The 13,043-nt window shown below is 35.3% G+C and overlaps 1 protein-coding gene across 5 annotated transcripts in view; it reads right to left on the bottom strand.

The window, feature by feature from the left end:
• The window catches only part of LOC141451748 (secretin receptor-like), a 169,691-nt gene that overhangs the window by 143,840 nt on the left and 12,808 nt on the right, over positions 1-13,043 (bottom strand). Inside the window, exon 1 of one of the 5 annotated variants that reach the window (XM_074123380.1) lies at positions 3,639-3,907. The exons of the other annotated variants lie outside the window; for them this stretch is intronic. The gene's annotated coding sequence lies outside the window, so the exon portion shown is untranslated. Of the gene's footprint in view, positions 1-3,638; positions 3,908-13,043 lie in introns of those variants that run through there. 5 annotated transcript variants of the gene reach the window in all.

The following is a 13,043-nucleotide window of genomic DNA, read 5'->3' as shown; positions in this document are numbered from 1 at the left end:
GCCAGCCCTTGATTGCACATATTCACCCAGCATATCGAGAGGGTGGGAGTGAGGTGAGGTAAAGATGAAGAGAGAGAGAGAAGTAACCAAACTCGCGCTTATTCCCAGGATGACCCCATTTTCATTCAGGGGAAAATGGATTAGCTGTCTTTTCTAACAGAAAATTTTCCGCCAAATAGGGGTTTCCCCCCCTTGAACATAAAAAAGAGCTCGTTAGATTTTGTGATTTTAGTGGTAATATTTATGATTGGGTGGTTATACATCCTTTGGGATAACCGAGGCCTTTTTTTTTTTGTTAAAAAAAAAGGAAATTCTATGAACTTCAGTGATTTTTCTGAAAAAATGAACCAAATCTTTTCACAGTCTATTACTGTACTTAGTAAGGAAAAGTGTCAGTATATCTATCGATTTTCCAATTAGGAGATTTAGTTATACAACTTTTCTTTTTTTTAAACAATTTCCTCGGAAAAATTCAATTAAAGGCTATATTAAGGCCATGGGAGCATTCTCTTAACTGCAAGTATCATTTAAGGGCTTACAATTTACCAAATTTCCATTGAAATGGCCTAGCACCTTTAATTTTGAAGATATCGAATTGCGGTTTCCGGTTTCTTTCATAACTTTTTATGATCTTTAAAACTGTGCAAATTGAAAATGGGTGTCAACTGCAAACCCTCAATTTTGGTCGCGCGTTAGCCGCGTATGCGGGCAGGAATCTAAAATCAAGTCACATATTCTGAAACTAGAGGTGACGGGCAACAAATTTTTCCTCTACCATTTTTTGCTCAGATCAACCGTTGAAGCATAAAATGCATTTGAGCCGTCTTAAAATGAACACCCTGTATATTAAAGCATATATGTTTTTAGTAAACATACCAAGTTTCAAGAAAATTGATTGGGTTAGGTTTCCTCCCCTCCCTCTCAAACTAGATTTATAAATAATCAATTCTGGTTTAGTAATCAAGATACAATATCACACCCTGATTAGATTAAGTTAACTGTACAGATGTACTCGTATGTTGGTATAAAGCAAGGGTTGAGACTTATACAGTGTAAGCAATTCCGGTCACAAACCAACCAACTGTAGTCACCAGAATACTGAAACTGATTTCAGGTGCTAACCTGCAAAGATCCGCCGCCTCCAAACTCACACAGAGTGGCTGAATTTTAACCCCGTATTGCCAACTCTGAGGTCACAAACTCATGCACGTAAGTTTTACCGCTCCTTCTTATATACTCGATTACCATATTATCTGTTATCGATTCCAAGCATTCAACTACTTGTCTTATCTGACAACTACTTGATATTTTTAAATTTTAAATTTCACAAATAGTATGAGGTGTGGCTATTAAATAAAGATATTATTGCTGTAAAATATTTTATTTTAAATTTAAACATATTTAGTTATTATCACCTTCAATATACACCCCTCCCATATCCCTACAACGCTCCAAGCGAATTTACCATTGTTCGAAACAGTGCTGGAAGTCTTTTTCTGTGAGCTTCTGCATTACGCGTGCCGCTTTTTCTTTCACAGCTTCAACGGACCGTGAAATCGTGTTCCTTTTTAATGAAGATTTGACTTCGGGCAACAGATCTAAAGTCACATGAGGCCAGGTCAGGCGAATAAGGCGGATGGCCTAAAACTGGGATGTTGTACTTGGCTTAGAAACGTCTTGACAGACAATACAGTATGAGCCGGCGCGTTGATGGAGAACCCCATGACTTGCTCTTCCACAAATCGGGTCGTTTTTTCCTTACTCTTTTACGGAGTTGAGAATGCATCTCACGGTAGTAAGGTTGATTAATTATAATCGGTATTTTCATCCGTTTTGGACATGGGAGGGCGACCCGGGCGGTTATCATCTCCGAAGTCTTCTCGGCCATCTTGGAAACGCTTGAACCACTCAAAAACTAGCGCACGTGATAAACATTCATCGCCATAAACTTCTTTTAATAAAAGATAAGTTTCAGTAGCGGTTTTACCAAGTATCATGTGAAATTTCACCGACAATTCGTTGCTCTACTACATGTGTAGTAATCATGTTTTCGGCAAAACGAAACTAACATCTCTTACACAAACACGTCAGGTTCCGGTTAGACAGATTTCTCTACAAACACGTGAGACGCTGCAATCGAACGAGAAGGCTTTACGCTGCACAGCTGTCGGTCGTTAGGATTTGGCAGATGCATAGTTCTTCTGTAGCAGCATCAGTCTCGTTATTTAATAGCCACACATCGTACTCTTGATAATCCATTTGATAATACCTGAATTGACAGTGTAATGTCGGCCTACTGACTGTGTTCTCTGTCATTAGATCGGATCAGGAAACTAAAATATTACACTGGGTGAAGCTCTACTACACAAATTGCAATATAAATACGCCGGATGTTAAAATTCAGAGAATTTTTTACAATCCAAAAACGGAAATAAAAGCATACTAGATAGTAATGGGGCGGGAAACAGAAAAAAAAATCTTCACCATTAAACAAATGAAATGAAAGTATTTTTTCAGTTAAACTGAGTTTTAAAAGCTATCACCAAATACTACAGGGAATATAATTTCTGTATCCCAGGAATATAATATCCTAGAATATTATAATAGACTCCACACCAGCATCACTAATTCTCTTCATAACAAATAACACAGAACAATGAATAGAATTTAGAATGTCATCTGCAACTACCTCCGCGCTTCAATTTATAGTATTATTTTAATATACGAGTAATTTTAATATATGGTATATTAGGACCGTATTATCATTTAAATGAATTAAATATAAGGCACAAAGGAATATTTTAGCGGAGGAGAGAATTTATAGGGCATAGTAGTAGAAGGAAAATAATTTATTAAAATTTATCACAATGCATTTCGCCAACGGAAGTACTGATTTGGAATGTCCGGAGCAAAAATAAATCTGGTTTGAATTATTCTTATAATTTTAGAAATTACAAGCGTTTTCAGGAAAAATGTAGATGATAATGAGGACACTATGGAAATGGCATGAATGGAAAGCCTGGAATGAAATTTTCTATAACTAGATGCAAATAGATCGGAAATGACTTTTCATTTTAAAGTTATGATGTTCAAACAGACCAATTCGAAATAACAAAAACACTTTTATTACCGCGCAGTAAATTCAATTTCAACATTTTTTCACGATCACAATTTCGTTCCTTTATAGATAAGAGTTAAATCAATTCAAAGAAGTAAAAGTTATTAGAACACCTGGAACTATTTAAAAATAGAAAAATAACTAGGTATAACGATCCATTATTTAATAATTAGTAACATCTAATAATGTAAACCAATCGTAATCAGGAAATTAAATTATGAAGCAAGAGAAGAAATACAAACAGGCGCTCCAATCGGTCATTTTGAGAAGCATTGCTAGAAAAATGACTTTTGCAATAACTTGGTTGAAACTTTGTTTTGGAAAGAATTAAAACTGAGTAACTGAGAAACACAACAAAATAAGAAAACTACATCGTTTACTAAATTACTTGAACTAATACTTAAAAGCTGAGAAAACTGATATCTATCTAGTAACTCAACTAAATTAAAGCCTTGAAAAGAAATATTCTTCGAAATTACTTGGATGTACTTATTTAAAATGAATATTAGAACAAATTTACCTTTTAAGAGGGATGTAATACACCTGCAGTTCATGAAATCCATCGTAGAATTTCCAATCAATTTACACTAAAAATGGCACTTCTAACTTTAATCATTTCCCAATTTCAAATTACATCAAATATTCCACCAGAAAACAATAATGTCTCACAGAAATCATTAATATTATACATTAACACGAATTACAAAAGAAATTAACCATTAAGTTTAAAAATGTTCGAATAAAATTCATAGAAAATAAACCACCAAACGTTAAATTTATAATGGCGAACTTAACAGAGGAGACACACCAGTCTTTACGTAAAACTCAATACTGCCAACTTAATCTAATATTTATTTTGTTAGCAAGTGTTATAAAAATATTATACTTGTTAGCACTGCACATTCTAAAATTGGCGGGTTTTCATTGAACAGCGGTTTTTACATTATTGTTTTATTCAGGTTTTGGCGGACTTCTCCATATTTCTATTTCTTTATTTTTTTAAAGAAATTATTAAGGAATAAGTATTTTTTTTATTATTTGTAAAAATACATTGGTCAATTAATTTGTCATTACCCCTACTAATAAAAGTAAATATTACAAAATTTTTGGTTTTCTATAAGACAATTTGAGGGCCCCTAGAGCGCCAAACAAAATAATTTTATAAAAATGATACGTGCAACCATTGTTAACTCAGAAAATCTGATTCTGAACACTCGCACGACCTCCCTTAACATATTTTACGTAATTAAATTGCATAAAATTGAATTTCACTTTATATTAAAGCAACGTTTAATTGATTTTGTCGAAAAAGCTTAATTGCTGTCTTTGAAACCTAAACCGCAGACTTGTACAGACCATTTTTTTGCTCTAAGCAGATCTTAAAACATGTACTCCTAGCGGAAAACTTGGTCAAAATGGAAATTTTCTATATTTCAGGTGTAAACTCAAATGAGACAATTTGCCCAATTACAATACCAAAGTGGAGTAAGATGTAGTATTCACGCGTACAAGCAGAGAGATGTGCTCCGAAAATAGAAGAAATTTTCATAAAATTTCAACCCCACAATAATCCATAACTCGTAAGATTTGAAGGTCGAAGTTCTGCTTCACTCCCAAGACTCGCTAACGGATTATCACTTTCTTTTTTTTAGCATCTGGATAACTTTCAGCACGCAGGACCAAAACGGCAATCCTGGAATCCCTTAAATCCAGAGGATCTACTTTTTTTTATACTCTTGTTTAATACTTTTTTTCCTTGCTGACAAATATGTGCTGATGCTAATGGTGCTTATTTCCACTAAATGAATATTAGTTAAGTTAAACTATTTTGAAGTACACCTCCCTCTCCACTGAATCCTGCAAAACTTTCCTTCCAACCTAACTGACAGCTGAATTCCTCACCCATCGGAAGAATGACAGGTCTGCCACTCTAACTCCACAATATCGAGTTTTCCATCAAAGCTGTGAGCTTGTCATTGGCACACTGTCACCCAAGTTGCACATTGTTTATTTCCACGAGTTAGGTAGGACTTGAGTGCTTTGTGCATACAACAGAATATTGAAAGCATATCAAAAGTGAAGCCATGAAAGTACTGACAGGTGGTTTTTGTGGCTAACTTTAGCTTGTATGTGTTAATTTCCCACTAAATATAGTCTTTTTTTTACTTCCACTTACAGGCTGGAAAGAGAATGTATTGCAATTTTATATCGAAGATTCGATAATCGCAGAATCGTTTTGTAAGGTGCCATTTTAATCAACTGTGTTCGCAATCTATTACAAAAATATGGGAAAATGGGATAGCGAAGGAGTTAAGTTGAATTTCCCCAGCAATAGACACCATAAGACTATTTCGGTAGACTCCGACAGGTCGAAAAAGAAACCCCCACTACTCCTGAAACAAAGGCCTCTCACCACATTCGACCTAATCTTCAATTTCCTTTTCCCTCTTCATTATTCAAGGTCTGCCGTGAGAAAGAGCAGGTGAATGGCCGACCATTGCAGGAGACCTGGTAAAGTCCAGGCTACAGTTAGGAAGGACTCGTCCCAAAATAGAACATTGTGTAGCAGCGTCTGCGTTACCATTGCCTCCTCCAACCTGTACGGGCTGCCACAGAGGCAAATCTACATTTGAAAGTCTTATGCGAGACGGAAACAGCTGTTCAACATGGTTTCACAGCTAGCAAATCGATAAGATGGTTACTATTTTTAGATTCGGAAGCACCATATCATGTCTGTTCGAGTGTTCCTCTATTTTTTTTTTTAGAAAATCTGTTAAGAATTCTCTCTCGACTTTTTTCTTTGCCCAATTTTCAAGGTTTACTGCAAACTTGGAGCTTTTACTAAATGTAGTTAGCGTCAAAAAATAGGTTCATTTGAGGGAGGAATATTTTTATTGTAGTTCGTTCAGCCATTTTTGGGAAAATTAACAAAAAAAAAAAGTAATTTGAGCAAACTATTATTTCCGGTTGACCCAAACTTTATTATAGAGTCTTTCTGCTAGAAATTAAACGAAATATTAAATCTTAACTTCACGGAGTTTCCGTTTTTGTGTTACGGTAGTTACAACAGACAGACATTCACAAAATATTTTGTAAAAAAAAAAAAATCCAGATTACAATAGCTTTTTTTGCCTTTTTTTGGCATTGGCTATCGCCATGCAGCCAGCACCATCTAGGTGCTTATCACTAGAATATCACTCACTCTCCATTCTTACTTATAAATACATTCGCTTCACACATTCATCCCTCTACTATATACAACTATTTACATACAAACTTACAACTAATGGATGGATCAGTACTCTATATTCCTGCCATCCTTATAGCTTAACCGAAATTAAAATCACGTAATCCTTCTCTAATCATTTTCTTGCATTCATTCTAATCAGCTATAACTTTTAAATAAACTCATATTTCTTTGCTAGCTCTGCTACAGATTTAAGCACATAGATGTTGCTGTAGAATATTATGTCTTCGTAGCGAAATGGTGCATATAAATACCTGTATAAGTCGTCAAACATTCGTTTCCTTTCTACTACATAACGTGGACATATCATTATTATATTGTCTTGAAATCCTCCTCCTCATTGCAATCTACGGCAAAGAGGAGAGAGGACCTTTTTGTTGATCCTGTGAAGATTCGATCAGCGTGCTTATTGTCGTCCGTAACAACCCATTTATTAGTGACAGTTCCCCTTAAACCATGGTTGTCTAGGTAACTGATCTCCACATAGTTTTATAGAATCTCCCTTTATTACCATTACTGGCAATCTGTCTGGCCATTTTTGTAGTGCTGCTTTTGCAAATTGTACACTTGATATCGGTGTGTGGTAATTTAAAAATTAGCCATTTCCCCCACTGTTGGTGGCTTCCTTTGCAAATAAATAGCTTTTCTTACAGTTTTTAGAGTACGATAAAGTTAATAAAAAATAAAATTCTTATGTTTGGAAATTCGGAAACGGAAGTAGAATTAAGCGTTTTTAATTTACGCAAAATTTATTCAAAAAATATTTTAACGTAAACTGTGGTAAGAGTAAGTCATGTGAGTGGCTAACGTAACATTTTAAATTAATTATAGATTCAATTAAGTAAATAATTAGATCTATTCCGAGCTTTAATTAATTTTACCAACGAACAAAAGGAGAAGAAAAAAGAAGAATTAAAAAAATTATCTGATCAATGATAACGCTGGCAAAAAAATTTATTATACATCATATATTTTAATCATAATTTTTGTTATTAATTAAAATAATTTGAAACAAATTTCTTAGCTAATAACATAACTGTTTAATCGCCACAACTGTACTGCTACGTCATAAAAAATAATTGGTTTTTATTGCAGGACTCTCATTAAATCGTAAATAACAGAAGAATAATGGTAGACCACCTTCACAGAGTGGTGGAGGCTACACGCCCACTCTATTGTCCTACTAGTCACGTGACATAAATAACAGACTTCTTCCTAGATAAACATGCGAATCTCTCCAGAAGAAAACAAACCTTGATCCTTGCCATGCTAATATTATACTCTAGCCGCTCCGACACTAATGAGCCATTTCTTCACTTAGTTTACACAGACAGAGTTGACCTTTTCTTTTTTATTGGACTTTGTATTTATTGCTTATCAATTATGTGATATTAATAATAAAAAAATAAACTATTATTATGGGTTAAAAATGAATGAATTATGTACAATTAAATAAAGATAAGTAAATAGGTGGTAATAATTTGGGCAATCTTTTTCCACTCACAATGACTCCAGCTTCCTAACAATCTCATACAGAATCCCTTGAGACATTATTTTAGGAAAATGGTGAGAACACTCATAGGAGTTTCACATTTACAAAGAACAAAAAGAAAAAAAAATTAACGTGTGGCTGGGTCATGGACACGGCCGTGTGTTGTACGTGAATACGTTTACCTAACGGGTTATATTTTTTATTTAAAATATTTTTATTTATATTTAAGTATTTAGGATGAAATCAAGGAAACAAATCGACGATCGAACACAATCTATGCCTGTACAGTCCGTTGTCGATGTACGTAGAAGCGATTTCATCAGCCCACTTGCACAATTTCAACATGCAGATGTACTGGACACCGTCGTTGATCCGCTCGGCCGCATTCATTCTTTTACGTACCCGGCACAGCTTGACTCGGTCATATGGTGTTTTATTATTACCATTCGATTGTTCTTGAGAAGCCCTTTCCAACCGTATACGATCTCTGTATTTCGTTTTGGCTTTTCGACGCGTATAGGCCGACATTATATATTTTTGATAATATATTTTTATTCTAACACCTAATTATATTCACTGTCACTATTTTACACTAATGTTTTATATACAATCGATAGATTGTGACGACAGCTGACGATTAAAACTCAAACGAACATCGTAGCTTCTCCGAGTCAAAAGTTATACCATTTGCAAATCTCGATACGCAGCAAAATGATCTCAAAATGGCGGCGCTTCCCCCTCCACCGCGCGCAATGGGTCACAGTCCTCGCTTATCGTAATGAATTTTTTGATTCTTTAGCTATCCAATGGTCTAATTTAATTTTAGATGTAGACGATAGATTCGAAACTATAATGCCAAACTGTATCCCCCGATTTTGTTATCATCAGGTTTTTTGGATTGCCTCCATATGATAGCAAATTTAAAGACGTATTCACGTCAAAAAAGTTTTATAAACGAACGGGGCTACACACATTAAAAATTGGCACATTGCATTCAAATAACAGTACATATCTCGAAAACTAAACGTCACATCAACTGCCAAAAAAACATATGGTTATTAGCAACGCAATGCTGCCAACCGCATTACCACTCAAAAATCCCTATTGTAATGTAATTCAAAAAGTTTAATTATTTCATGTTCCTTCTTATATTTCTAATATTTCTTCTCTGGCTCCAAGGTTAAAAACAAAACAAAACTAGATTTTCCAACGTAAAACACAAAGCAAGAAAATAATTTCTCCAGCATACTACAATTGCAAAGTAAAGATAAAGATGGCGGCGTACTAGATAAACAGAATGTAAGTCACCACCAATGTTTCTACAGCCTGATGGTAAAGTAAACACCCAACAGATTGCATTTACACTGAATCTCTCATTGTTTATCCATTCTCAACTTCCAGTAGGAGAAAGAGGTAGCAATATTGTGAGATTATCATAATTGAGTTTTACTGCAGGAAGGAAAAAAAACTAGAATTCAATTTCAGCAAAAGGTTTAAGTTATTGAAACAATTACACGGTTTTCTCTAACTTCAATTCTCAAGGTTAATAGTTTGACATTGTTACAATATTTCCAATTACAAAAGTAAGTAACAATCTACAAAATCTATTACGATTGATCATTGGTTACTAAGAGCGAGATGTGGCAGTTTTAGTTTCAGTCATGGTCGATCTGTTGGCTGCCCGACTTGCTCCTGCTTCTGAAGAGTTTATACGATATCTAGAAATGTGTTCGTTGGCTTATAAATTGACTGTTGCCAAGACATAATGAAAAAGTTTAAGTCCTATCTGTGCATAAGGACTTACTCAAAAGCAGAAACCTTTCCACCCCCTGCTGACAAAAAGATGGACAAAGAGGACTGCCCTCAGAATAACTGGGAAGGGGGTGTGGGGGTGGGTAGCAGGAAGTGGATATTGCTAGTTCCCCTCACTGGAAAACATCCCCTACAGATGGAATGATCAAGAAAAATTTAGTTTTTCCTTAAACGTGAGATCCAAGAGAGAAAGGAGCAGCATATCCCTCTTCTTTTGTTACCAATGACAACACCCTATGCGCAAAAGAAAGAAAAGGATGTTGCCAACAAGTACTGTCAAGAAGTTTCGCAGTTTCTTTCTATCGTAAATCCACGCTTTTTTAAGAAAATGCATCTAGTATAGCTTAATCTCGACAATAACTATCGGAACTATGGAAGTGTTATCATGTCCGATAGTAGCTGCCATGAAAACGTTTAACTCCTGGGTTATCAGCATGAAGATTGTTTGGGAATGACTTATCAGATTGCTGGGCAGTGTTTATTAAAGTTTCAATACTCGGCTGTCAAGGCAAGGAGATACAACTCCTTCTAATGGAGACTGAACGTGGTAGGCAATGGTTTTAATGGTTTTCTTCTCTCTCTTTTGGAAGGAAGCTCAAGTGAGGGTTAGCAAGTGCGTGAAGCTACGCCGTGGACCAGTCTTTTTGGGCTGAGGCAGAGACCTGCCTGGGCAACCATAAAGAACTTACACCAAACTAAAACCAGAACAGATATGAGGAGTGTCTCTGTCGAGTTAAACTAAATTCTACAAATTGTGAAGATTCCTCTACGGGCACTGTCGACTCAGAGGGCCACTGAAAAACTTGGTTTAGTTCGCAAGGAGACGGAGAAAACTTTAATATTACGAGCACTCTCTGACGATCAAAAATATCATTATACAAAAGACTATTTAGTCATCTGGGAAGAGCTGTCGTCGGGTACCAAGTAAGGGAGCGCAATACATCTAGGAAGGCCGCAGGGCATTCTTGTGTCATCTCCTCCTCTCCCCTACCACCCAAGAAATCCCAGTGCTCCCAAGGCGATATACAGCATTTTATTCTAAAAATACCAGCTACTTGTTCATTGTGGTCTTGTTAGTCTACAACAATACAGGGCTAGCCCAAGTAGTAATAGTGCTACTATTATGGCTGTTGCCGAGAAGTTAGAAGCATTGTGGTTTCTGTGGCTGCTGTCGGTTAATCAGAGGAAGAGGTTGTCTAAGAGGGTTTCATCACAATATCCCAAGTTTGGTTTCAATGTTATTTGCAGAGTTCAGGATAGAATTGTCTCATTTTATTCAAAGGTATTTTAGTATTTCGTCCTTAGGACTTTACATTTTACTTCGCCATTGTTATTTCCAAAGTTTAAATAAGGAGCCATTCTAAAGTGAGTAGAACTTTTTGGCTAAGGGTGGTGTCTTTTCTAGTTAAGTTTACATCTAACTTCCATTGGTGAAACCAGAATGATGGTTTTTGCCTAACAAATGTGTATGTGTTACAGTACAGGACTGCACAGTTGAATTTATAATGTATATCTTGAAAGAAGCAGAGAGTAGTCTGCGTAAAATTGCAAGACCAAGAGCTTTGAAAGTAGGATAGTTCTCATGTAGTGTAGAACAGGATGCTAATCCAGGTATTGTGTTCCTGTAAAGGGAAATTAGTTTCGAAACAATTGTATGCATTCCCTAGCTTTTAAGATGTCACAATTTTTTTTAGAAAGTTTTGAATATATATTATATATCTAGAATTATTCGTAAAGTTTAGATTTAAACCAAAAAGGCAGAGCTTTGAGTTTACTTAAATTAATTACTAACACACAAACACAGAAACGTCAGTGACGCAACTCTCTCAGTGCCTAATGAATACAAACGAAAAAAAGAAAAAAAAAGATACACAGTGTTGATGAAATAAGTAGGATATGGACTGAGCTGAAATTAGACTAACTGACAGACAGTTAGATAAACATAGGAAGGTTATAATGAGGTCAGGTTAGAGGACGACTAAGTATGAATGATGTTGGCTGTTATTTTATTTATTTATTTATTTTTTTTGTAGCTTTATTTTTATTTATTTTTTTTGTCAAGTTACAAAACCTATTTAACATAATTTGAAACTGCAAAAGGTTTTATACCTGTTTCATTTTATACGAGTATATTGTAACAGTTCAGAGAAGGGGAAAATGTTGTATGAATTGTAATTTTCAAAATTTTATGTCTATTGTGTAAAAATGTTATTCAGATTTTGTTATTTATCATCCATTTTTTTTTTGCTTTTATTAAAATGCAGAACTACGATTACGACGGACCAAATGCAAATATCATTCTCGTTATAAAAAACTTGGCGGGACAAGCTTTCTCGCGCTAAAATTTTCGTGTTGCCAACTTTTAAATTTTAAAAAATGTCTTAGAGTGTCCTATAACGATTTTCCCAGAAAATAAAAAGCTTTTTGTTTTCTCTAATAACGATGGAATAAAGAGAAAATCGTTGGAGCCATTTTCAGGAAAAACTATAAGGAAAATGAAATAAAATATAAATACCCAGTCAGTACAATGGTATTTCCTGTTAAAATACTTTGATCGAAAAAACTATGTAGTCCGGATGCAGTGCTTAAATCAAAATCAGAAGTTTGCATTTCCGGTAATTTTTCTCCAGCAATTTCAAAATGAACACATCCGTTCAGGTTTTCATTTAAACTTTGACAAGATCCGGAATATTTTCTCAAAGCTGTAAAGGATACAAAAAGTTGTTGCACCTGCCGTAGAGTACAGAGTTTATTTTCAGGATGTTATGGTAAGATATTAAAAGAGTATTGTTAAAAAAGTATTTGGTGACTGATTCATTAATCTATACAGGAAGTAAGAATATTGCCAATTTCAGATAGAATTTAAATTTAAATTCTTATTAGAACAGAAAGGAAACAGAAGGAACACCAACCGTTAGAGGTAACAATTTAAACATTATTATAATTGTTAATAAGTACGCTCCATGCGAATTTACCATTGTTCGAAACAGTGCTGGAAGTCTTTTTCTGTGAGCTCCTGCATGACGCGTGCCGCTTTTTCTTTCACAGCTTCAACGGACCGTGAAATCGTGTTCCTTTTTAATGCAGATTTGACTTTGGGGTACAGATCTAAAGTCACATGGGGCGGCCAGGTCAGGCGAATAAGGCTAGGATGGCCTAAAACTGGGATGTTGTACTTGGCTAGAAACGTCGTCTTGACAGACAATACAGTGTGAGCCGGCGCGTTGTCTTGATGGAGAACCCCGTGACTTGTTCTTCCACAAATCTCGGGTCGTTTTTCCTTACTCTTTCACGGAGTAGAGCAAGCACCTCACGGTAGTAATATTGATTAATTATAATCGATATTTTCATCCGTTTTGGACGTGGAAGGGCGC

This window comes from Rhodnius prolixus, unplaced genomic scaffold (genome assembly GCF_049639745.1).
Source record: "Rhodnius prolixus isolate KJV_2025 unplaced genomic scaffold, Rpr scaffold_14, whole genome shotgun sequence".
NCBI classification, from domain to species: domain Eukaryota; kingdom Metazoa; phylum Arthropoda; class Insecta; order Hemiptera; family Reduviidae; genus Rhodnius; species Rhodnius prolixus.
Note: the sequence above shows the minus strand (reverse complement) of the source record. Positions and strands in the feature narration are given on the sequence as shown.